Source organism: Podarcis gaigeae (assembly GCF_964106915.1).
Source record: "Podarcis gaigeae genome assembly, chromosome: 10".
Classification (NCBI taxonomy): Eukaryota; Metazoa; Chordata; class Lepidosauria; order Squamata; family Lacertidae; genus Podarcis; species Podarcis gaigeae.
The window spans coordinates 53561781-53587092 of NC_139686.1; the positions used below are offsets into that span (position 1 = coordinate 53561781).

The 25312-nt window shown below is 42.4% G+C and overlaps 1 protein-coding gene and 1 long non-coding RNA gene across 4 annotated transcripts in view; one reads left to right on the forward strand and one right to left on the reverse strand.

The window, feature by feature from the left end:
* Window positions 1-25312, reverse strand: part of TFEC (transcription factor EC) — a 130210-nt gene that overhangs the window by 80120 nt on the left and 24778 nt on the right. The gene's annotated exons all lie outside the window — the stretch shown is intronic.
* LOC310825692 lies at window positions 13856-24514 on the forward strand. 2 transcript variants are annotated; one of them, XR_014555448.1, is made up of 4 exons: window positions 13856-13950; window positions 14488-14617; window positions 18891-19038; window positions 23813-24514. It is a non-coding gene; the product is annotated as an uncharacterized lncRNA (long non-coding RNA). The 2 variants fall into 2 exon arrangements; XR_014555449.1 differs by lacking the exon at window positions 23813-24514 and having other exon boundaries at window positions 18891-19548.

The following is a 25312-nucleotide window of genomic DNA, read 5'->3' on the forward strand; positions in this document are numbered from 1 at the left end:
CAATATATTCAGAACAAAAGGTAAAACTGATAGTTAATAATGTGGTTACAGAAGAGTTTAAAATTGAAAAAGGAACACGACAAGGCTGCCCGATTTCCCCTCTGTTATTTATTTCGGTTCTGGAGGTGCTCTTGAATATGATCAGAGGGGACCGGTTGGTGCAAGGGATTCAGGTCGGAGCGAAACAATATAAACTCAAAGCTTTTGCAGATGACCTAGTTTTGACCCTGCAGGAGCCAGAATCTAGTACGAAAAGAGTATTACAACTGATTCAAGACTTTGGTCGGGTGGTGGGATTTAAACTAAATAAGCAGAAAACTAAGGTGCTGGGAAAAAACTTGACAGACACAGAGTCAGAACGGTTTCAGAGAGAAACAGAATTTATGGTAAAAAAAGTAAAGTACCTAGGGTTAAACATAACAGCAAAAAATCTGAGTCTGTTTAAGGATAATTATGAAAAATGTTGGTCTGAAATTAAGAGAGACTTGGATAGTTGGACAAAATTGAAGCTTTCTTTGTTAGGCCGAATTGCTGCTATTAAGATGAATGTATTGCCAAAGATGTTGTTTTTGTTTCAAACATTGCAAATTGTGGACAAGACGGAGTGCTTCCGGAAGTGGCAGAGAGATATTTCTAAATTTGTCTGGCAGGGCAAAAAGCCCAGAATTAAGTTTAAGATATTAACTGATGCGAAAGAAAGAGGGGGCTTTGCCCTGCCAGACTTAAAGCTGTACTATGAAGCCGCAGCTTTCTGCTGGCTAAAAGACTGGCTACTTCTCGAAGACACTGATGTGTTGGATTTGGAAGGTTTTAACAACGCTTTTGGTTGGCATGCATACTTATGGTATGACAAAGTTAAGATCAACAAGGCCTTTAAGAACCATATTGTCAGGAAAGCAGTATTTAATGTCTGGACAAAACACAAAGACTTATTGGAAAACAAAACTCCGAGGTGGCTCTCCCCTCTGGAAGCTAAGGCCCGAAAAAGACCCAATATGGAGGCCAAATGGCCAAAATATTGGGAAATATTAGAAAAAGACGGAGACAATTGGAAATTGCAGAGTTTGGAGAAAATGAAGGGTAAAGTGTGAGACTGGTTACATTACGCCCAGATTAAAGAAGTTTTTAAAAATGACAAAAAATTAGGGTTCCAGGTGGAGAAATCGAAGTTGGAAACAGAATTGTTAGAACCAAAGACTAAGGTACTATCAAGAATGTATAACTTGCTGTTAAAATGGAACACACAAGACGAAATGGTTAAATCTGCTATGATAAAGTGGGCACAGGATATTGGGCATAACATTATGTTTGAGGACTGGGAAAGGTTGTGGACCACTGGGCTGAACTTCACTGCATGTAATGCTTTGAAGGAAAATGTAATGAAAATGATATACAGATGGTACATGACCCCAGTTAAACTTGCCAAAATATACCATTCGTCTGATAATAAATGTTGGAAATGTAAAGGAAATGAAGGAACATTCTTTCACCTCTGGTGGACTTGCCCTAAAGTGAAGGCCTTCTGGGAAATGATATATAACGAGTTGAAAAAGGTATTTAAGTATACCTTCACTAAGAAACCAGAGGCCTTCCTCCTGGGTATTGTCGGCCAGAAGGTGTTAAAGAAGGACCGAACATTCTTTATGTATGCAACAACGGCAGCAAGGATACTCATCGCCAAGAACTGGAAAACTCAAGATCTACCCACACTGGAAGAGTGGCAGATGCAGCTGATAGACTATATGCAACTGGCAGAGATGACTGGCAGAATCCGAGACCTGGGAGAAGAAAGGATTGAAGAAGACTGGAAGAAATTTAAGACTTATTTACAAAAATATTGTAATATTGTGGTTGAATATTAAGAAGGATGCTTGATCATAAACAACTGGCCACCACTAAATTAGATTGGAATTTGAGGATAAGTCAGATTAAGGAAAACATAAACCTTTTTGGAGAATTGTTAGGTTATATTTAAATGATTGGATATAAGATTGTAAACAAGTTGATAATTTGCTTGAAAAACTTTTCAACGATGTAAGTGGGAGCTGGAGACGTGAGGAAGTCCAAAGAAGTTATGAAATTTTGTTATGATATAACCAACGCTGTTTATTATTTGTGCATTTCTTTTATAAAAAAAACCTTAATAAATATTTATATATATAAAAAAAGATTAAGCCGCTTCTGGTGAACCAGAGCAGCACACGGAAACGCCATTTACCTTCTTGCCTATTTATCTACTTGCACTTTGACGTGCTTTCAAACTGCTCAGTTGGCAGGAGCAGTGACAGAACAATGGGAGCTCACCCCGTTACAGGTATTCGAACCGCCGACCTTCTGATCGGCAAGTCCTAGGCTCTGTGGTTTAACCCACAGTGCCAATACAATTCTATAATTCCTACATCTGTAATGAGGAGACACCCCTCTGGAATCAGCCACGTTTCTGGAAGAGAAAAAAGTAACAAGAGCAATGGCAGCTCCATCCACCCTTAAAAGGGATTTTATCTTCACCCTGACAGCTGGTTAATAAATGAAGCAAGCCCAAGTCTCAGTGATTTGCCCAAAGCCATATTAAAATCAGAGGAATCCTGGCCGAGAGTCCTAGCAATAGAAAATTCACTTCCTGCTTGTCCTTTTCAAGCAGCAGAGCAGGAATCACCAATGAGAACCGTCGCTGTGGATCAGACGCAGCGAATGCGAACAGCGGGGCGCACACGTTGATATGTGGCACTTTTTGCGGTCGATCGACCCAAACAGGAACGCAACAGAGGAATTGTTGCCATTCTTTACGAAGCTTAGGGGACTTGCGGTTCTTAAAAACTGCATTCCTCCATTAATCCGAAAGCCAGCTCTTATACAAGCAGCCCAATGCATGCCTCTGAACACTGCTTCATTTGTTATCTGCTCCCTGACCTGAGAAGAACACCTTCTCAGCAAAAGCAACACTAATTTGGCACCTTGCATCACTTCTGGGGGCCTTTCAAAGCAGCTGCATTTTAAGTCTAATTAGAAAATGGCACACAGGATTAATTTAGAGGGTTCTTTTATATATATTTACAGGCTGACAAGACCGCGAAGAGCTCAAATTCATGTTTGCACCCAGCCCGCTAAAGGGGTTCACATTCTTGCAAGTTCTGCATCCTTGGGACAGGGTTTAATTAGTATTACCACCAAACAGGTTGCTTGGCAGTTGTAGAAAAGCAGGAAAGTGTTACGAGTCAACCTGGTGGGTAAATGGAACACTGCAGAACTGAAGATCATAGAAATATATGTGCTGATAGGTGTGCTTTTTATTATTATTTAAATAAGATTTTTTTTAAAAAAGTAGAATAGCAAAAGTTGGGGGGGGGCGACCAGAAGCATTCCAGGAGGGCTGCCCTCGGCACAGAGACATTTTAATGCTTTTTGCAAATCAGACTTGGTTTGAAGTCAGCAACAGAAGGACCAACCACTGTCTGTGTGATTGCTTTCTCCTCTATTATGCCCGGGTCCATCTTGTGAAATCACCTTCCCCCTTGCATCAGCATACAGAACTCTATCACAGATTCAAAAAATAGAAATTATTATTCACAGGATTCCAATAATAAAGAATTTGTTTCCCCAAATTCAGAGAGAGGAGATATTACACACACACACACACACACACACACACACACAATCAAGGACAATTCTAACATCCAAAAGGGTCAAATCACAATGAAACAGTATCATTGTGGCAAAGCCTTTTATTCCTTTCCGTCCTTAATAAATGGGAAGTGGGGGACTCTCCCACTCACTTCGGCAGATGCTAATTGAAGCTGAACATCTCCTGCTTGAGAGAGAGAGAGAGAGAGAGAGAGAGAGAGAGAGAGAGAGAGAGAGGAATTTTGCTTCAAAGGAGATTAAACTCGGGAACAAAGTGAGAGTTTTTTTTCTTATAATAAAGGCTTTTGGATAGTCATTAAATCTGAATTACAGGTTTAACAAACACTTGCATAAGAATCATTAATATCATCCTTCAGGATGTCACGTAATTACTAATGCTGTTCGTTTCAGATGTCAGCTCTTTTCAAAATTCAATTATCACACCCTCTTCCATAAAGTTGCAGCCCTGCCACTTCACAAGCGGATCTCCTTCTCGGGCTGTTTCTACTCGACTGTGTTTTAGAACTGGCACATAGCTCAGGTGTAAGGCTGCTTGACACATCTCCATTAGAGTTCGCACAATGAAATAGTCAGAGGGTGACACTCCTTTGGCTTGTCAATAGGAGGATTCACACCTTTCCCTCTCCATCCTCCACCATACTGGCTGGGCTCCTATTGCTGACTTGCATGTAGGGCAGAAATTCCACTGTTGAAACTTTCCCCAGCCTGGAGATACAGCAATAGGAAACACCACACCTGTTGAGTAGTTTTCATATCTGCCATTCAACTTTTAATAGCATAGAATAGGGATGGGGAATCTTCCAGTGTTGTTGGGCTCCCATCAGCACCAGCAAACATCAGGGATGATGGACACTGTAGTCTAGCAACATCTGCCACAGGTTCCCCATATTTGGGACAGAGTTTCTGAAAGGGAGAAGAGAGGTGGCAACGGGAACAAGACAAGGAAATCCATTTGGGTTTTCCAGAGCGCAAGAGGAGAGAGTTGCTATCTCCTCGCCCTGCCACAGGCAAGCGTTCTGCTCCTTCAAGAGCTTCATGTCATGACAAGCATGAAATCCATGAGTCCTCTCACTTTACTTCAGCATCTTGTTCAAAAGATGGAGATATATGTGTCCCTGAATGTATCTCTATCTTTGAATGAGACGCAAGAGTCCTATGAAAGAAAACACACCTTTCACATTTCCACTCCTATCATGTCCAAAGCCACCTAAAATTAACCTTAAGAACATAAGCTTTGATCTCCATCCATCACCACACCGGCATTCCTTACACTCACCCCTCCAGTTTTTTCTCCCCACCCTGGGCCTGAACTGTTCGTGTTTTGCCATTAAAATGTGGGCATCTGGTTATATGTGGTGGGGTGCAAGATTATCTCTGCTATATATTTTGGAAAGCAGTTTATCTGATCCCTATGCATTTGGGCACCTCCTAAGATGATGTAACCAAATTCGGCATGATGGTACATGAGATCAAGGAGCTCTATGTTTGCATACCGTTGGACATTTGGAATCAAGATGAGGGAATGACCCTTTCAAAACTGAACTTTTTGTGGAGGGGGGGGGCTGCTAGTATTGTATAATCTGAAGGCAGCCCTGTTTAGGGAAGCTTTTAATATTGAACGAATCATTGCTTTTTAATATTCTGCTGGAAGCCTCCCACAGTGGCTGGGGAAACCCGGCCAGATGGGTGGGGTATAAATAATATGTTGTTGTTGTTGTTGTTAGATATAGGTAGGTATTAGATATAGGTAGGTAGCTGTATTGGTCTGCCGTAGTCGAAACAAAATAAAAAAAAATCCTTCCAGTAGCACCTTAGAGACCAACTAAGTTTGATATTGGTATGAGCTTTCATGTGCATGCACAATTCTTCAGATAATAATAATAATAATAATAATAATAATAATAATAATAATAATTGATATTTCTCTCAGGGGAGGGTTAAAGGGTTGTATGTTTCTTTATGTTGTCATATTAAAATAAAACTTTTTTTAAAAAAAGTAGGATGGCCATTTGTGTATCACCAGAAGATAATTAAAATTAGCACATGCTCATTCAACTGTACAAATGCAAATTTAGGGAAGGGGAATACTATAAAAATACAATGCATCATGTGATGGAGTAAGGCCACATCACCAGTGTGCCTGCTCAGTCAACTTTAAAACCATTGTTCTCCCTTCCTTATGGTGTTAAAAAAAATCCTTAAATGGAACACAAGCTAGATCTAGACACATAAAAAAGGCATTTCAGAAAAAGGCGTTTTAAACCTCATAGCAGGGGATCACATGGGCAGAAGGCAGGACTCCACAGTGCCATCTGGTGTCACAGTATTATAATGCATGTGAAAATGTGCTCTTTGCTAATGTAGCTGAGTCCTTAGATTGGACAGCTCCTTCAAAAAGAAGTAGGTGATGACCCTTAAAAAACCCAAGAAAGTCCCTGCAGGGCCAAACCAAAGAGACCTTCCATCATCTGCTGCCCATGTGTCCCTGGAGTCTCAGAAGCAAGGAAAAGGCCCCTTCTGATCCTTGATTGCAGGAGCCATCATGCAGGCTAAAACATTAATCATATTTAAAATATAGTAACCATCTAACCAACAACCACAGCACAGCATGTAATTCAACAGAAGCAGGAATGTGGCTGGTGGTCTTATGAACCTTCAGGTGCCAGGTTGACCGGGCGTTGGAGTGTGGAAACTGGATAGTGGAGTTTCATGGATGAAGGCATGGGTGGAAGTCTCAGCAGAATCCACTCATTTGTCCATTTCTCTCGTGCATTTCTTTCCTTCTTTATGGTCCCCCAAAAGGGATGGACGGCGATATTTCTACAGGGTCTTATTTTGGTCTACATGAAGTCACACTGCATTGAGTACACCTGGCTCGGATTGCCACAGAGGTGTAGCAAGGTGAGATGTGGCTGATGATCATCTTCCAAAGCAACTACTCTATTCCAAACTTAAAAATGGAAAGCATAATGCTGGTGGTCAACAAAAGAGGTTTAAAGACTGTGTCAAGGCAAATCTTTAAAAATGTAGTATAAACACCGACAACTGGGAAACACTGGCCTGTGAACGCTCCAGTTGGAGAACAGCCTTTACCAAAGGTGTCATGGACTTTGAAGACACTCAAACTTGGGACGCAAGGGAGAAACATGCTAAGAGGAAGGCACGCTTGGCAAATCCACACCGTGATCAACTCCCACCCAGAAACCAATGTCCCCACTGTGGAAGGACGTGTGGGTCCAGAATTGGCCTCCACAGTCACTTGCGGACTCATTGTTAAAACTGTGATTATGGAAGACAATCTTACTCAGCTCCGAGTGATCGCCAAAGAAGAAGTGATTGTGCAGATGAAGCTGTTGGTTTTCCTTCCCGGGGAGGGAGATTGGCAGGACCTGATGGGGCAACACTGAGGCAGGTCCCAGGTATTGCTACCAATTAAAGGCGGATTGCATGAAAACAAAGAAAGCTGGCACACTGTACTAATGTGAACTGGCCTACTCTTAGGTCTTATTAGGAGCCATCTCAATCAGCATTTCTTCCTGTTGATTGATAGGAAGAGGAATGTGTGGCAGGAGCAGATCATTACGGCACATTAACTCAGATAGGAGACAAATGCCCACAGGGCCTTGAAACACGATGAGGAATAAATAAAAACTCTGTTTGGCGGACGGTGGAGGTGGGGAGATAAAAATTCTTCATTTCCCCAGGCTAGAGTGGAGGAAAGTGAAACAAATGGCACACAGAAGGTGCCAAATCAGAAAAAAGGAAGCAGCAAGCCAGGTCGAGGACGCTCATTAGCAGTCAACAATACTTCCAATATATTGATAACTTTATTCATATTTTCAGATCCTAAGCAACTCTCTGCTTCTTCTCCTTCCTGCTACTAAATAGAGTCTAAAAACACCAACCAAAAAGGAAAAGAAGCCCATTGCTTTGTCTAACCTCATTGAATTTTATATTTATATTCAGGTATACCCTGAGTAAAAGTTAGCTGAATACTGTTTGTGTGTTATTTTTGTACACTGCTTTGGAATAAACAACAGAGCAGGGCATAAGCAAACTTATTTTTAGATGTGACCTATATTTTGTAAGGAAGGACTCAAATGTATCAGCAGAAAAAGATCTGGCCCCTGTTTTAAAAAAAGTGGGGGTTGAGGGCATTGACTAGGGCCAAACAGCCTCTTCTTGGGGGTTCGTTATCTTTCTGTTTCAGAGAAATTCCTCTCAGCTGAAGAGGTAGTACTGTTAGAACATTTAACATAGTTCTATTTTTTTCCCCCCGTTCCACTCTGAGCACAGTTGGGGAACTTAAAAAAAAAATCACTGTAAAAAGACACAGAGACACAGACACACACACAAATATTGCAGACACAACTAATTTAATTTCTACAGTGTCAGTCTGTTACAGTGAGAGAACGGTTTCCATAAATAGAAAGCTAAATTAACGTTATGGTCGCAACAGTGCACCCACAAGGCCACACAATTCCTAATGTGCCACTAAAAATAAAATAAAAAAGATGAGAAGAAACAGTTGGCATTCAGTTAACAATCATGTTTGGAGGCTTGTGGCGGACTTTGTTATTCCAAGGGAAGCCAGGTACAAGTCTCTTGGGATTATGTACAAAGGCAGGGGAAAAAGTGGACATTTCTGAAACTCAAAGGTGACTGCTGGGTTAATAAAACAGCCTGTTTTCTGTTCACCCACTCTTCCTCACAGTGTGCAGGTACATTAAAATACGTCAAAAGGAAAACCATTTGCTGTGGAGAAATAATTCAGCTAAAAGTCAAAATTTCCAGCTGGTGCATCGCTTTAGAGAAAGCATGTGTGTGTGTGTGTGTGCTCACACACACGCGCGCGCACACACACACACACACATTTACAAAGTGACCTGCACATCTCATCGGATGAAAGTTGATCTCCTCATTAAAGTAGAAACAAACATTCAACATAGGAACAACTGCCAGGTGCAAAAAATAATATACTACACTGGATATCAAAAGCCTACATTTCCCCGTCCCTGTTGCCTATCATCACTGCAGCTGACTCCAAATGTGAGGAACCTCTTGAAAGCATAATGAAGGCAAAGCTGTCTTTAGCCATTTGCTAAAGCAGTTTTGTTGCTGTTAGCCATCGAGAATTGCAAGTGCATTGTTGTCCCATAATAGGGGGAAAGTGCCTCCGTTTCTTGTTAACAATCCGCTTGCTATGGAGTCTATTAAGACACACAGAAGTTTGAGTTTGGCATGAAACATCATCTTAATTAAGGGCTGATCTACCTTGTACATACCACATACAGAGTCCAGTACACATGGTGGTTGTAACATGTACGGCAGCACAAGTTGTATGGACAGAAGCAATTCATACTGTGAGCTTCTTTGCACAACACGGCTTCTGGAAGGAGCAGAGGTCCTCAGTCAGCCTCTACATTGGGAATGGAGAAAGGGCTGGACTACAACTTCCATCACCCTGACCACTGGCCATGGTTCCTAGGGTTGATGGGAGCCAGAGTTCATACATATATACTCAGAAGGAGGAAATCCTGCTGTGTTCGGTGGGTCTTCCATCCCAAGTAAATGGGCATAGCACTCCAGCCTTAAAGACACAACATTCCTGTTGAGGAACAGGACTATCCCAAGCAAATAAGGCTTAGAATTATGGGTTTCATGATTCACATGAAACATTAACATAATATCATAGTTGGCTGATGATTTGTTACCAGGCCAGGTTCAAAATTATTGATTCACTAAGCCAAACACAACTTGGGCCCAATGTACCTTCAAGACCATCTGATCCTTTATACTCCATCTCAGTCACTGAAATCCTCTGATGGGGCCTTTCTGGTATGTCCTCATGCCCCTGAGGTTTGATTGTTGAGGACCAAGTCTTTGGTGTGGCAGGTCCTGCCCAGTGAAACTCCCTACCTGAAAAGCTCTGCCACAGACATCCATTGAAAACTGTACTACAAGATGTGACCGGAAAGTTCAGTGAATGGTCACAGAAATCGAACAGCGCTAAATAATCAAACATACAATTGGCATCGGAAACCCATGAAATGCTCACAATTGGGTACAGAGATGAAGCTATAACTTGAAAGACAGTGTATGAGTGGCAGGCCGTCAAGCAAAAAAGCAGCAAATGTCGACGGAGTTCGTGAGTTATTGATGCGGGATCGGCATTTGTCCATCTGAATGATGGCAGAATAACTGCATATACCACGTGAAATTGATGCTGAGGTTACCGAGTTGTCCCACCCTCCATATTCTCCTGATCTGGCCCCACCAGATTTATTTCTTTTTCCAAAACTGAAATCTGCACTGAAAGGGCACAGATTTTCCAACATTTCACACATCTAAGCTGCTGTGACGAGGGAACTGAAAGCAGTACGAAAAGAGGATTTCTCCAGAGGTTTCCAACAGTTCTATGAATGTTGTCAATGGTGCAGTGTATCAGAGGGGGCCTACTTTGAAGGCCTGTAAGGTTGTATGTTTGAATATTTCTGTGACCGTTCACCGAACTTTCCGGTCACACCTTGTATTTTTTTTTTAACCAGCTGTTTCATTAATGTTTTAAATTATGTTTTCTAGATATAGTGACTTAATTTGTTGTTGTAAGCCACCTTGATATATTTTATGAAAGCACATATCATACATATTCAAATAAATAAATAAAATACACTGACATGTTCACACTGTGCTGCATTTGGACTTTGCTGGAAGTTGAAAGCTACTGGATTCTATTATGAACATGTGGATCTCATCTGAAGAGCAAAAAAGGGTTGCAAGCAGGTAAGGAAAAGTTAGTGAAAATTGCTCCCTCCCCTTTCAATAAGTGGGAGCATCCCAGGAGAATAATTCCATCCACAGGATCTCAGAATCCAACCATTGTCTCTGAACTCAAATTGAATTGGATAGTCTCCTCTTTTGTTGGGTCTAGCAAGCAACATATATGATGACCTTACCTATTCTCCCAGTCTAGGTTTCCCAACAGGTGAATAGCAGAGCAAAATGGATGGATTATCCTACTAATTAGCTTTGAATATTAGAACAACTGTAACCCACAAATAAATTCCTTATGATGGTCATTGACCACAACAATGAGGCCTTTATTTGAATCTATGAATAAATGTATTTGAAGGAATAAAAATATTAATAAAAATAATAGTTGAGAATATCCAAGATTAGATCTTTAAATAAAAAATATAATACCCCAACAATAAATACAAGTTTAGATGTGTGCAACACACATTACTCAAGAATCTAATGAGGATTTTATATTCTACAATGCTAGAGCTTTTCTTTAGTTTCTTCTGTCTTTCCATAAGATCATAACCCCTTTCCCCATTATGCAAATACATAACTAAGACCCTTTGAAGAATGCATTTTATGAGCCTGTTAGACAATAATGGCTTTTAAGTAGCTGTTATGAGTGAGTTTGTCAATACTTATCAAGGCACATTTAAAAACACTTTATTCAGACATTATGCTGATGAAGATTATTATTTAAGACTTATGATAGGTGAGGTTACTAACCCACTCTCAGTTATTTCTAAGACAGCTTTGTCAAAGTATTTCCCATTAGTTAAAAAAAAATACAACCAACAAAAGCCAGGCTATTGAGCAATACTAATAATGCAATGAAAAAATAGTTGTGTGATGTTTCTTGTGCACAAAATCACTCTAAATTCCGGTTACAAATTTCTGGGCTAGGGCCTTGAAATGGCAATTGAGGTTTTGTGAGGTTCCGAACGTTACTGACTTCACTGGAGAGCCATCAATAAGAAAATAGTTTCCATTTTTATATACAAGGTCCCAAGTTCACCTATCAAAGCAATCTCCTATTCAGAACTCTGATGTGTAACATCTCTAGTTGATGGAGACAGATTTCTGTAGTCAGCTTTAAAGAGTTTCTTTTCAACAAAGGAACAAGCCGAGCAGGGTAGCCAATAATGCATAATGGATGGCAACAGAGGACACTGATTTAAATTACGCGATTATTAGGCCATAAGCACACCATACATTTAAAGCACATGACTTCCCACAAAGAATTCTGGGAACTGTAGTTTGCTAGTTTGCTACTGTGGTGAGTGAACTACAGCTCCCAGGGTTTGTGTGCTAAGGTGGGCGTTCTATGAATTAGAGACAAGAAGGGCCAAATAAGAGAGGAAGGATTTCCCTTAAGATAAGACATCTGGACCTGGGAGGGGAATTTGGCTTGAGTTTGGTAGAAATGGCAACTGAGAGAGCTTTTCAAATAATATATATTGAAAAACGGAAGGTAGATTAGGATAGTAGAGCTGCGCTTGAAAAAGAACAGACAAATCCATGAAAGCTATAGATGAGTAAGTTCCACCTACACTGCCAGATGCAATATGTCTCTTAATGCCAGTTGCTGTGAATCACAAGTAGAGAGAGTGTTGTTGCATTTAGAGATCTGGTTGGCCACTGTAGATGCAAGACTCCTGAACTGAGAATCGGATTGAAGTTAGGGAGCTAAGACAGCATCGCTTTCTGTTCCGCCCTCCTTTCATCACATGCAGCACCGCTTCCGTTCTGCTGCAGTTAGTCTTCTGTTCCAATGTTGTTGGCCTCACTATCTTAACTTACGATATTTATGTAATTTGTAATGCCTAATAAAGGTTTGGCAAAGTAAGTAAGTAAGTATTTATGTAGTTAATTATTCCACTCCGTTCATTTCAGTGCCAAGGATACACAATGAAAATGGAATGAAATGTCATCAGTTATCAGGGCTCGCCCAAGACATTTTGGCTCCTGAGGTGAATTAACAAAATGGCGCCTATCCCTCTCAGTTAGGGAAGGTGTAAGTGAAGATGTACATCAGGAACAAGGGAGGAAGAAAGATCCACATTGTGATCTGCTGCCCCTGTGGACCCTGCCGCCCGAGGCGGTCACCTCACTTTGCCTCCTGTAATTAACAGGACCGGCCCAACCATATCACTTGCGTACTGAAAGCAGCAACAACAGTGGATACTGATTTTATTTGCTGGATTAATATTAATAATAATAATAATAATTTTTTATTTATATCCCGCCCTCCCCGGCCAAAGCTGGGCTCAGAACGTCTAAGGTAAAGGTAAAGGTACCCCTGCCCGTAGGGGCCAGTCTTGACAGACTCTGGAGTTGTGCGCCCATCTCACTTAAGAGGCCAGGGGCCAGCGCTGTCCGAAGACACTTCCGGGTCACGTGGCCAGCGTGACATCGCTGCTCTGGCGAGCCAGAGCCGCACACGGAAACGCCGTTTACCTTCCCGCTGGTAAGCGGTCCCTATTTATCTACTTGCACCCGGGGGTGCTTTCGAACTGCTAGGTTGGCAGGCGCTGGGACCGAGCAACGGGAGCGCACCCCACCGCAGGGATTCGAACCGCCGACCTTTCGATCGGCAAGTCCTAGGCGCTGAGGCTTTAACCCACAGCACCACCTGCGTCCCTTCAGAACGTCTAGCAACAAGTAAAAAAGCACAGTGTACATAAAATCACACAATTAATTAAAATACATTCTAGAATCAATTCAGAATCAAATTAATGGCAGCCATTGGGCTAGAGTTCTATGAGGATTACAGCAGGAGAGAGGGGGTCAGACTGTGCCTTGGCCAAAGGCCTGGTGGAACAGCTCCGTCTTGCAGGCCCTGCGGAAAGATGTCAAGTCCCGCAGGGCCCTAGTCTCTTGTGACAGAGTGTTCCACCAGATCGGGGCCACAGCTGAAAAAGCCCTGGCTCTGGTCGAGGCCAGCCTAACCTCCTTGTGGCCTGGTATCTCCAAGATGTTTTTATTTGAAGACCGTAAGTTCCTCTGTGGGACATACCAGGAAAGGCGGTCCTATAGGTATGAGGGTCCTAGGCCATATAGGGCTTTAAAGGTTAAAACCAGCACCTTAAACCTGATCCTGTACTCTACCGGGAGCCAGTGCAGCTGGTATAGCACTGGGTGAATGTGATCCTGTGGCGAGGACCCCGTAAGGAGTTTCGCTGCAGCATTCTGCACCCACTGGAGTTTCTGGGTCAGTCTCAAGGGCAGCCCCACGTAATTTCTCTTCTGGACATGTTTCCATTTTTGTCAACATTCTCCAACATCCCAAGTTAGAGCAGATGACCCCTGAGGTCCCTCCCTTGGAATAAAATGAGATACAAATAGAAAACATGAGACTTCAGCAGATTCTTCAAGGTCTGCCCCTCTGCCCTCCATTATATCTGCATACAAACAGCTATATTGTTCTGGGGACACACAGTCGCCATTCTTGCAGTCACAGAAATGCCTCTTTTTGGTTCTTCTCCCCAACCTACAAGGCAGTCAAAGGTAACTATTAAGAGAGAATCTATTTATTTATTTATTTCTCAGCAATATCAGCTAATAAAAGCATCTCAATCCACAAACATTATTTTCGCGCAGCCTTAATTCAGCCAAGTGGAATTCTTCATTAGGTTGCCCTCTGTGTCGACTTTGTGCCTGCCAAGGATTAGCCTGGAGCAAATTTTGACAGCAATAAGATATCCACCCATAAAATCAAGTGTGCAGCTGGCAATTCTTTAATTTAAATAGCACTAAGTTTTGTATATATATGCGCACGAACAGAAACAATTCAGAAATATTCAGCTTATTCCCGGGGCTTTATTTCTAGAAAAAATTGTGCTGGTACTGTATACCGCTGAGTGCCACAAGAAAAAAGCACTGGTCTTTCCTATCTCCCAAGCTTGTTGTGAGGACAAACTGAGTAAATTAAATCATAAAGCGGCAGCAGCAAAGAAAGGGCACATCAGTTCTAACCTGGCTGGCAGCAGTCCTCTGCTAAGCACAAGTCTCTTCACATATCCTGCCAACTCTTTTTCCTCGTAGCACTGACAGGAACATTAGAAAGCCAAGGACAGAAGGGTTTTGCCATCGCTCCCTGAAGCCGTCTGCCAAATGTGACAGATCTTCCCCTAGCTGTGAAGAAGAATGAGAGTTGGAAGAAGGTATTTCATAGGTACGGTTGCTAATTTCTTCTATTAAGAGGGCTCTCGTGCGGCTGTATGACCAGCACAAGTTCCCACTTTTGTTGGGGTGGGGATATTGCAAATGCTTGGATTTCTGCCCGCTGCACAATTCTTAAATGCGAACTGTACAGTGGTACCTCGGGTTAAGTACTTAATTCGTTCCGGAGGTCCGTTCTTAACCTGAAACTGTTCTTAACCTGAAGCACCACTTTAGCTAATGGGGTTTTCTGCTGCCGCTGCACCGCCAGAGCACGATTTCTGTTCTCATCCTGAAGCAAAGATCTTAACCCAAGGTACTATTTCTGGATTAACGGAGTCTGTAACCTGAAGCGTATGTGTCAGAGCTGCCTCTAGGTCCCAGCTCACAGAGGACCAACACTAGGCTGTCGTAATGTACAAAAGTCTTTATTGAAGTTCAGTTTCCATTTCAAAGCCACAGCGTGCAGCCCTACGTCTTAAACCCTAGATCGGCGAAGTCCCGTCTGAGTCTCCAGTTTAAGACACCAGTTTAAGATCCTAGCCCTGCTCCACCTCTTGCGCTGCTCTCTCCTCCTCTGGGTCCTTCTGCCCGCTGGGGCATTGCCCTTTCTGGACTCTTCCTACGCTGAGCCGCTTAGCTCCTCCCCCTGCCTCCGGCGGGCTTTAGGACCCGGTTCCCAATCCTCATTCTCTGCTGTCCCGCGCTCCTGTACATTTGAACTTGCCTCTCGCGCCAACCCAGTGACCTTTCTCCTAACCGTCACACTACTTGTGTCACTGCTTCCCCCTTCCGGGACGCTGGTAGGATCTGACCTCCCCCCCGTTGTCTGACTCTCCGATGGAGGCGTGGTCAGCCCTGTCTCGTCTTCTCTTCCTGGTGGGGAATGCACTGGCCCTGATGCTTGGGACTCTTCCCCCCCACTCCGCTCTGGTGGGGAAGCCGGTCCTGATTTCCAACTACTACTCTGGGAGTCCCTGCTGCTGCCTTGTTCCTGGGGCGTTCTTCTTGGGAACCCCCTACCCCTGGCCACCGGCGCCCCCTTCTGTGAATCTTCCGATTCGCTGGAGAGGCTCATGGAATCCCTCGGACCACTGTCATCTCCTACGCTCCCCTCGGATTCCTCCCCCTCGCTCTCCATCTCCTCTCTCCCCTGTGCCTCTGCTCCTGAACCCCTGACAGTATGTAACCCGAGGTACCACTGTATAACAGTAGCAATCCCAAAGATGAAAAATAGGATAGCGGGCAATATCTAATTTTAGATCTGATGATAGGTGTTATTCAAAAGGAGGATGTGACTGGACAGTACACTGGTGTCTTCCTCTCTTGTGGCAAAAAGAGAGAGAGAGAGAGAGAGACCAGGAAAGTCAGATGTTTCTGCTCAGCTCTTATTTTACATAAAAAACTTTAATTGCTTTATTTTAGACATTTCAGACAACCGCATGCAAGTCAATGGAGCACAGCGCTTTTGCACTAGATACCTGGGAAAAGGTACAAGGAAATAATTTGATACTGCTCTTTGACGAACTGGATGTTTCGTATGGGGAAATTTTTCGGTTGAAAACTTCGACTTCAGCAACCTGCAACATGGACTGAACTCAAATTTTTAGACAAATAGAGCTACACAACCCTATCACATATATTGTCTCCCAAACAAGGCCCACTGAGTTGGTAAGAGCACGCAGCTGATAACGCCAAGGTTGCAGGTTTGATCCCCATATGGGACAGCTGCATATTCCTGCATTGCAGGGGGTTGGACTAGATGATCCTCAGGGTCCCTTCCAACTCTACAATTCTATAATTCTAGTAATCCTGGGATAAGTGTGTGGAGGATTGCAGCCTAATTTTTTTGCATGGAAGACTGGAACAACAGCTGACTCACTAGTGTCCAGTCACAGCTGCAGTAAAATCTTGGCTTTCTCTGCTGAGTTTACATTTAAACCTATTATGCCTATTATGAGTGATGCTTAACATCACTTGGGATGAAGGAGTAGGGGAGATGCTCATCAGATTCATAGATGACAAGAAGCTGACTAGGTTAGATAGTATTATAAAAGACAGAAATGGGAATTAAGGCCATATTGGCAGGTTGGAGACTTGGATCAAAAGTAATGAAATGAATTTCAGGAGATAAACACAAAGTTCTGCATTATAGTGGTAAGAATTAGATGAACAAACATACGATGGATGGGTATCTGCCTTGATAGCAATGTATGTCATAAAGATCTAGACATTCTAGCAGACCACAAGCTGTACATGAGTTACACTGGTGTCAGAAGCAAACAGGCAGGAGTCACTGCCTCAACAGACAAAGGCAAAGTTTGGAGTAGAGTTTTGCAGTGTGATGTGACCAAGAAGTAAAGCAAGCAAGATGCAGAGTCAAAGCGATGTTTGGGAGCAATATTTTATTTCTATTTCAATCCAAGACTTTAGTTCCGGGGGCAAACAAAACCCTTTTGGGGTGTTGATGCTGTGAACCCCTCCATCACTGGCTCAGATTGTATATTCGTAAAACTAATCATATATTATAAAGATAAAGATAAAGGATCTCTGGATGGTTAAGTCCAGTCAAAGGCGACTGTGGGGTTGCAGTGTTCATCTCACTTTCAGGCCAAGGGAGCCGGCATTTGTACACATACAGCTTTCCGGGTCACTTAGCCAGCATGACTAAACCACTTCTGGTGCAACGGGACACCGTGACGGAAACCAGAGTGCATGGAAACACTGTTTACCTTCCTGCCACAGTGATACCTATTTATCTACTTGTACTGGTGTGCTTTCAAACTGCTAGGTTGGCAGGAGCTGGGGCAGAACAACGGGAGCACACCTCATCACGCAGATTCGAACTGCTGACCTTCCAATTGGCGAGCCCAAGAGGCCACAGCCTCCACTATGACACAATACGAAAGGAAACACAAACCCTGGGAGAGCACCTGGAACCCCCAAAATTTCACACCGCTCAGAGATTGGGGTGACTTGGCAACAATACACGTTTGTATCACTCATAAGTGATGTGATGTGTATTTGATCCTGAATACAAAACAAATGGCAAGGAGTCACTCGTTAGAAATGAGTACCGATGGAATGAAAGGAAGAGGATATAAAAAATTGAAAGTATATATGCTATATAGATAGGCTCAATGGATTAAATAGCAAGCTAATAAAATGGGTGCCCAACTGGATAAAAGCAGGAAAGAAATAAAGGTTATGTAGTACTGTTGTGGTGTTAAAAGTGTTAAATTTAGATATATTATGATGGATAGAAAATCATGACAGTGAGTCTCAAAAGCCTGAAGAATGGTTCCGCGTGACAAAGTAATGTTAAGCCCCATCATTTTTGCTCCTTTAAAAGCAGACTTAGTGGAGCACTAGAATAGATATGATACAGTAGGTCAAGATCCTGCACTGGCAGGGGATGCACAGAATGACCTACCGGGTCTTTCTCCCCCTCTAACATTTCATCATTCTATGAAGTTCTAAGCCAAATACTTTTATCACTTTTTGTCTATGTGAGCAGCTGAGCTTTGTGTCACTAGAAGCGAAGGGGTGAAAAATGATTGTGGCTGAACAGTTACCAAAAAAATAATAAAATCAGAAGTAGCCCATTCTGGTTTGAAACAAAATTTGCTCTTTTATAATTATAAATGCACTCCCAAATACCATGGCTGAAATAATGAACTGAAAACTGAACACGGAGGACAATGATGAGGAAAGAGAGATAGAGGGAGAATGCTGGGCAAAGCAGGTGCCGAAGGGAATGAAGGATTGAAATTGCACAATAGATGAATATGGACAGACATGGGGAAAAAGAGATAGGTGTGCCACAAGTATTATGAGGAAGAGGCATGGTACCTCACGGAGAAAGCTGTTAAGTTGTGGGTGAACACATCAGACGGCACAGCAATTCTCCAAACAGCTCTTGTTTATTCACAGACCCAGAACAGAACTGAACTGGAGGGTTCAGCCAGCCTGCTTATGTAGAGCTCCACTACAACGCAACTATAACCATTTTCTGTAACTATCCAATCACTGAACGTCACTTTCAATCCCCTATTTGCATATGTGGACCTGAGTGAAAACTATCAACAGTATCCCCCTGCTGGCCCAGGGTGAGAACTTCAGTACATAACAAAAGCCAAGGCAGTTAGGACCTGGAAGAACCCACAAAGGTCTCAAATCCACCTGAAGTGCCTTTGGCTTGTGGATGTTTCCACCTGAGGCTCCTGACAACCCAATCCAAACACATACTAAACCCTACTTTGAACCCCAATTCTCCCCTTTACGAGCCAGGCCTCAAGAACGAAGGTGGCAGCAGATGCAATGAGAAGCCCAGTATCAGCATGAGATCTCCTCAAGAGAAGATCCAGCTATAAAGAATGATCCAGAAGATGACCAAGAAGAGGAAGAGATGGTGTTGAGGTTATAAGCGAGAAGGTGGTAGTGAGGATTTGTGTAAAACATACATTAAAACTGTCAATAAACGTTAGAAGTTAATTACAAATTGCTTAACCTCGGTGCTGCCATACTGAAAGATCAACTCCTTACAAGCGAGGAAGAGAAATTATGTGGCACTTGTAAAATACCAGTTCTCCAGATCGAAGTGGTCAAATGGGCATATATGCTTAGCCCCCTTATTAATGCACTTTGAAATAAGTAGTGTTTATTATACTATGTTTCGTTCCTCCCTCGTTCCATCACGCCTGTGTGAGTTTGTACTTTTTGTGGTTGTCATGCCAATGCTGGGTGATAAATTGTGGCCTACAGAAAGGACCAGGCCTCCGTGTGTTCCCTCAGCCATACCTCCAACAAGCATGCCATGTAAAACCGAGTCCACTTCTTATCCAGCTAATTCACAGGTAGAAATCCAGCAGCTGTTCGTAAGTAAAACTTCCCTATTCCCCCCACAGAGCTACAATTCTCAGAATGATTTAACAATCAATCCTTCTTCCCAGGGAAATATGGGAGCTGTTGCTCTATGAGGGCAACAGGGGTTTCCAGACACCTCTCAGCACCCTTAAAAAGCTACAGCTCCTCCCATAATACATTGGGGGAAGTCATGACTGTTTAAAATGGTACCACGGTGCTTTCAGCTTAGGGTGTGAACATGGTAGGCATTCTCCACATCTCCACATCTGAGACAGCAGTCTAGTTGTAGGCTAGCCATGACAGGTCTATCCTCCAATGGCAACTACTGACTGGGGCCCCCCAACAACATCTGCCGCCTAAGGCAATTGCCTCACTCTGCCTAATGGCAGAATCAGCCCTCCATCTCTCTATCCCTTTCCATTTAACTTTCTTGCCTTCTTTCAATCCTTCCATATCATGCTACCTCACAGGGCTGTCACAACTTACGCAGACTCTTCAAAGTGTGGCTTCATGATTTTGCTGGTTATCAATGCCCGGCGAAGAATTATGGAGCAGACCTTCAGGTCAGAGTGGGGAGTCAGCCATATTGGAATTGGCATCATTGCCTGACATGGAATGGTGGTTTCAGCATGGCAGGAACCTCTTGAATAGTGCAATCCCAAGCTGCTAAACTGGCTGTGATGGCGCCAATGTCATCTAGATGACCTTAACTCTTAAGTTCCTGGGTAACAGAATGAATGTAGCCTTTCCAAAGCACTGTGCAGCCTGTCACAGTGGGATTCCCAGGTCTACATACTAACTCACTTTGCAAGCCGGCAGAGCCTTGAAAATGAAAATAATACTTGGCATCCATTAAAAGAGGTTGGAAACCGCTGAATGAAGTTTCCGTTTCCAATTATGCTAATGAATTTGATAGGGAACCTGTGAATTGTCTGTCGAAGTTTCCCCATCATCACCTCCCCCACAACCTAGCTTGGGTGTCCATGTGCCAATAATAAATCAGGCCTTTTGATTTGAAAAGTGTTGTTTTAATTTCAGAGGCAATTGTACCTGCTGAGATTTAAACTTCCCACCCATTGACCGAAAAGCTCCAGAGCCAATAATTAACTGTGGTACTAGCAATTATCATCTTTGCAAACCACTAGGGGGCAAGATCATCACACTCAGCTCTTTAATTCGAGTAGAACAGTTTTTCAGGCCTCTGGAAGAATTTTTGCAGAAAGAATCTACTTTCTTTTTAATACAATTACACAGGCACTGCAGAAGTTCAGCAATTACTGGTGCATATTCCAAACTAGTGTCTCTGCAAATATTATTGAAACAAAGCCACTTCAGTTCTAAGACCATCTCAAAAGAGAAGAAATAAATCCAATCTATTCTTTAAAAATAAATAAATCACACAGTACAAAGCCAGAACCAAAATTCCCACATATTACAGTGTTAATATTTACACTGGTGGAAACAGGACAGAAGCAGTCCTTTAAAGACCCACTTTCTGCTATTGACCATTCTCTATTATTTATATTTTTGGCCGTAGAGAGGATTAAAAAAAATAAACATACAGACAGCATTAGTATGGACTGTGAACTTACCAGATAAGGGCCTATTCAAATGATCATCAAATGTATTCCTTTTTTAAGTAGGCAAATTTCGTTTTGTCAACAAAGAGGGTGCTAGAAACCCGCCGCAGAAGATATTGGCTGCTTGCTTTGAATCTATATGTGAATTTTAGAGATGCCTGCAAAACTTGTTCTTCTGAGGCCTGGTACAAGTTTTGAGGGCTCATAATGCCTGGACCTCAGTGCAATTACACACACACACACACACACACACACACACACACACACACACACACACCTTCATTCCCATTGACCATCCAATCACCCCAAATCACTTCTCTCCATCCATTTGAACTCTGCTTCCTTTTTAAAAAAAAAATTATTTGGTTTTACAAATATGTTCACATTCAAAATCAGCACCCACCCCCACCCCCCAAAAAATTACACAAGGTTCTTCCAAATCTCTAGACTTCCCTCCTCCCCTCCATGGCTTCTTTAGCTAACTTTTTCAACTGCATTTTATAAATCACTCTAGTTTTTCAGTTCTCCGTTATGTCCAAAGTCTATGTAACATTTGTTGTTGTTGTTTAGTCGTTTAGTCGTGTCCGACTCTTCGTGACCCCATGGACCAGAGCAAGCCAGGCACACCTGTCTTCCACTGCCTCCTGCAGTTTGGTCAAACTCATGCTGGTAGCTTCGAGAACACTGTCCAACCATCTCATCCTCTGTCGTCCCCTTCTCCTTGTGGCCTCCATCCTTCCTAGCATCAGGGTCTTCTCCAGGGAGTCTTCTCTTCTCATGAGGTGGCCAAGAGTTATTTAAGACCTGCTAAAGAGTTCAGATGTTTACAGTGGTCTCTCAAGTATAATATAAATTTTCCCCATTCTTTATTGAAGTTTTGATCTTCCTGGTTTCTGATTTTCCCAGTCATTTTTGCCAACTCTGCATAGTCCTATAGCTTATTTTGCCATTCTGCTCTGGTAGGGACCTTGTCGTCTTTCCAACTCTGTCATTGCATACATAAACAGTCTTTTCTATTCCTTCAGTATCTCTGCACCTACAATTCCTAACAAAAAAGGCTTCTGGTTTTTTAACAAACGTTTCAACATTTCCCACCCTACCCCCAAATTCATTATATATCATCTCCCATAATTCCTTTATTACTTTACAATTCCACCACATATGATAAAAGATGCCTTCCTTTTCTTTACATTTCCAGCAGATGAACTCTGCTTACTTTGTTGGTGTGGCCAATAGTGGCGAGCAACGGCACAGCAAGAGAGGGAGAGACTGCTTTCTCTGCCCTGTCTGGCACTTGCGAGCTGTACTGCCCTTGGGAGATGCCACAAATTTATTATGTTTCAGTTGTGGGTAGAGCTTGGCTCAGGCATTGGGCGTTTATCCCTCCCAGTCCCCCATCAGGGATCCGGGGAACATCAGGGTTATCCAGTGGGGGGGGATGGGCTAGCTCTGGAGAACACATGTTCAAGCAGAGAGGGCCCACCCCCATTACGTCGCCATTGCAGGTTAGAGCAATGACAACCTCTCGGCGTATGGCCAAAGCCTCCCCTCAAAACAACCCCTTTAACGGGGGACCCCAGTATCGCCGCCACAAAGAGAAGGGGGGCGTGAGTCACCGCTGCACGCCCACCCATTTAGGGAAGATAGACTAAAGGATTTCGCCCAAGGCCTGATACCGCCAAAGTTGTGACGTTTTGCTATGGGGAAAGCAAACCTGCCAATGCAGGAGAATTCCTTTCCAGCCCTTCAACAGCAACCTTGATGTAGCAGCACCCACAAAAGAAGTCTTAACTGAGGGTGGGTAGGGTGGGAGAAGCTCTGGAGCCAACTGACGATTCCCAGGTAAGATCCTCTCCCTACTGTGTGAGCAGGGTGGTCCCTCCCCCTACCTGTCCTGATCACCTTGGCAACGCCTCCCCAGGCGGGATTGGGCAACTGGCTGAGGTAGGCGGACACCTCCAGGTATCCCACCTGGGGGAAGGCAAAGCCAAGCCTGTGTTAATGGTGCCGCATAGGGTCCAGGGGGCTGCACGAGAGCCACGCAAAGGGCGCCCCCCATTTAATGTGAGGAGCGGTCATTCTGGGATCAAATAAGAAGCCAGGATGGCTTTTGTAATTCTGTGACTGTACCTGGGAAACCAGTCCTATCAGGGGCTTACGTCCTGATCTGCCACTATGAAGCATGGCAGACATAACAGAGGGAGAAATTTTCATAGTTGTTTGCTGCCCTCGGCTGTGTCAGCTAGACAAGCAGAGTTTACAGGAAATAGAGAAAGTGTTTGGGGAATTTGGGGTGGCTAGAGATGGAGAAGGAATTTGATTCAGTTCACACTTGAAGGCTAACCAACCTAATTTGCGCTTTCCTAAACAGTACACAAACTGATACCCAGATATCCTTCAAAATTCACACTTCCCTGAATTTTGCAATGTAGTTCTCTAGCCAAGTAATATGCATTAAAAATGCATATATTGTAGGAAAGTGTGCTTAATGCTCAAGTGGCCAACCTAAATATCATTAATGTGCACACACCATACATTTAAAGCGCACACTCCCCCAAGAATCTTAGAAACTTTTACCCCTTCGGGGAACTATAATTCCCAGAACCCTTAAACTATAGTTACCAGCATTTCTTGGGATGTGTGTTTCAAATGTGCTTCAAAAGCTTGGTGTTTATGCAGCCATACGGATTGGTAATAAACCTGACTAGCATAAGACACATATTTTAACTTTGTATTTTACATTTCTTTTCTTTTTTTTACAGAATAACATGAGGGAAGTCTAAAATAACGATGTTGCAGCTAATGTCAGTGCATTCCAGTGAAGAGGCAATGCTTTGCACCAACAAAGGATGCGACCATACTCATTAAAATGTGACAACCAGCCTTGATGTTATGCCTGATTTTCTGTGATTGTACATGCTTTCGTTACAGTGAAGTCATCACAGATTCTCTCCGTTATAACCTCATCATGATCTAATGCGCTGCCTTTTTTTATCACAGCTATAAAAAAATTCGAATTGCATTCATCAAAGGGCAGAAAAAAACTTAAGTATTCAACAGGAAATCACTGTTATCATTTATAAGGGCTTACTTACAAGTAAAGCTGCTGCATTCTGCAAATATCCCAGCTAATGAATCAAATGTGCCTTCTTACGTCACTTTTAAAACTTTCGTATGTCTGCATGTAGATGTTGCTTTGGATAACTGAAAACAATACGGATGTGCCTTTTCTTCTATCCTCCCACCTTTCGTTTCCTTATAAGAAAGATTGCTACTGTTCTGGCTAAAAACTGTGCATAATAACTAACTGGTTACCTAAGACATTTTTAATCTTCAGTGGTTCTTGAAAAGAATACAGAGCGAAAGCTGGACCCTGGAAAGACAGGAACAGGGAGAATGTCAGATTAGCCCAAACTCCCAGGCCCTTATCACTGAAAGAAAAGTCTGGCAAAGGACATTCAAGGACACTGTTAGAGCTCAAACATGTAATTATATAATTTACCAGAAAAAGCAGGTGTAAAGGGTAAGATTTGGAAACCCCAATCAACATTTTGCTTTTAAGGGAGAAATTTATGCAGTTTAGGAAGGAATATACTTCATAACATATTTGCAGTTGGAAGAGCAAGAGTCAGAATATCTAATCAAACTTATTATATATATATATATATATATATATATATATATATATATATATACTTTAAAAATAAATCATATATACATAAGTGAACAATTCAGTTTTCCTGATTGTATGTGAATAATTTTTACTCAGAGTGGACCCATTGAAATCAATGAACTCCAGTTAGTCATGAGCAGTGATTTCAAATATCTAACCTACTTAACAAAAAATTATGGTTCCAATAAATAATAAAATAATTACATTCATTCGCTTCATATAACCAAGAATTTGTTTCGTAAAGATTGTCAATTTCTTCCGTCAACCATATTCTCCATGAATACATTACCAACAACCATTCTCTGGTAGCAGCAATTTTTGAATGTTGCCAATAAATGACCAAGAACTATAGAGAAATTAACAATCAAATTTTCACATCCTTAGTCCTGTCCATCCATTATATAATGAAGAAAAATCGAATTTTAACATAATCTTTGCTATTTAATTATTTGTGAGGCTTTGAGACCAGTAACTTCAAACTTTTGAGGAATTCCATAACATGTTATATATATCTAAATCCACATTGCCAATACCCATACATATACCTGATTCATTCTTCAAGGAGACATATACCATCTAAACAATCTTC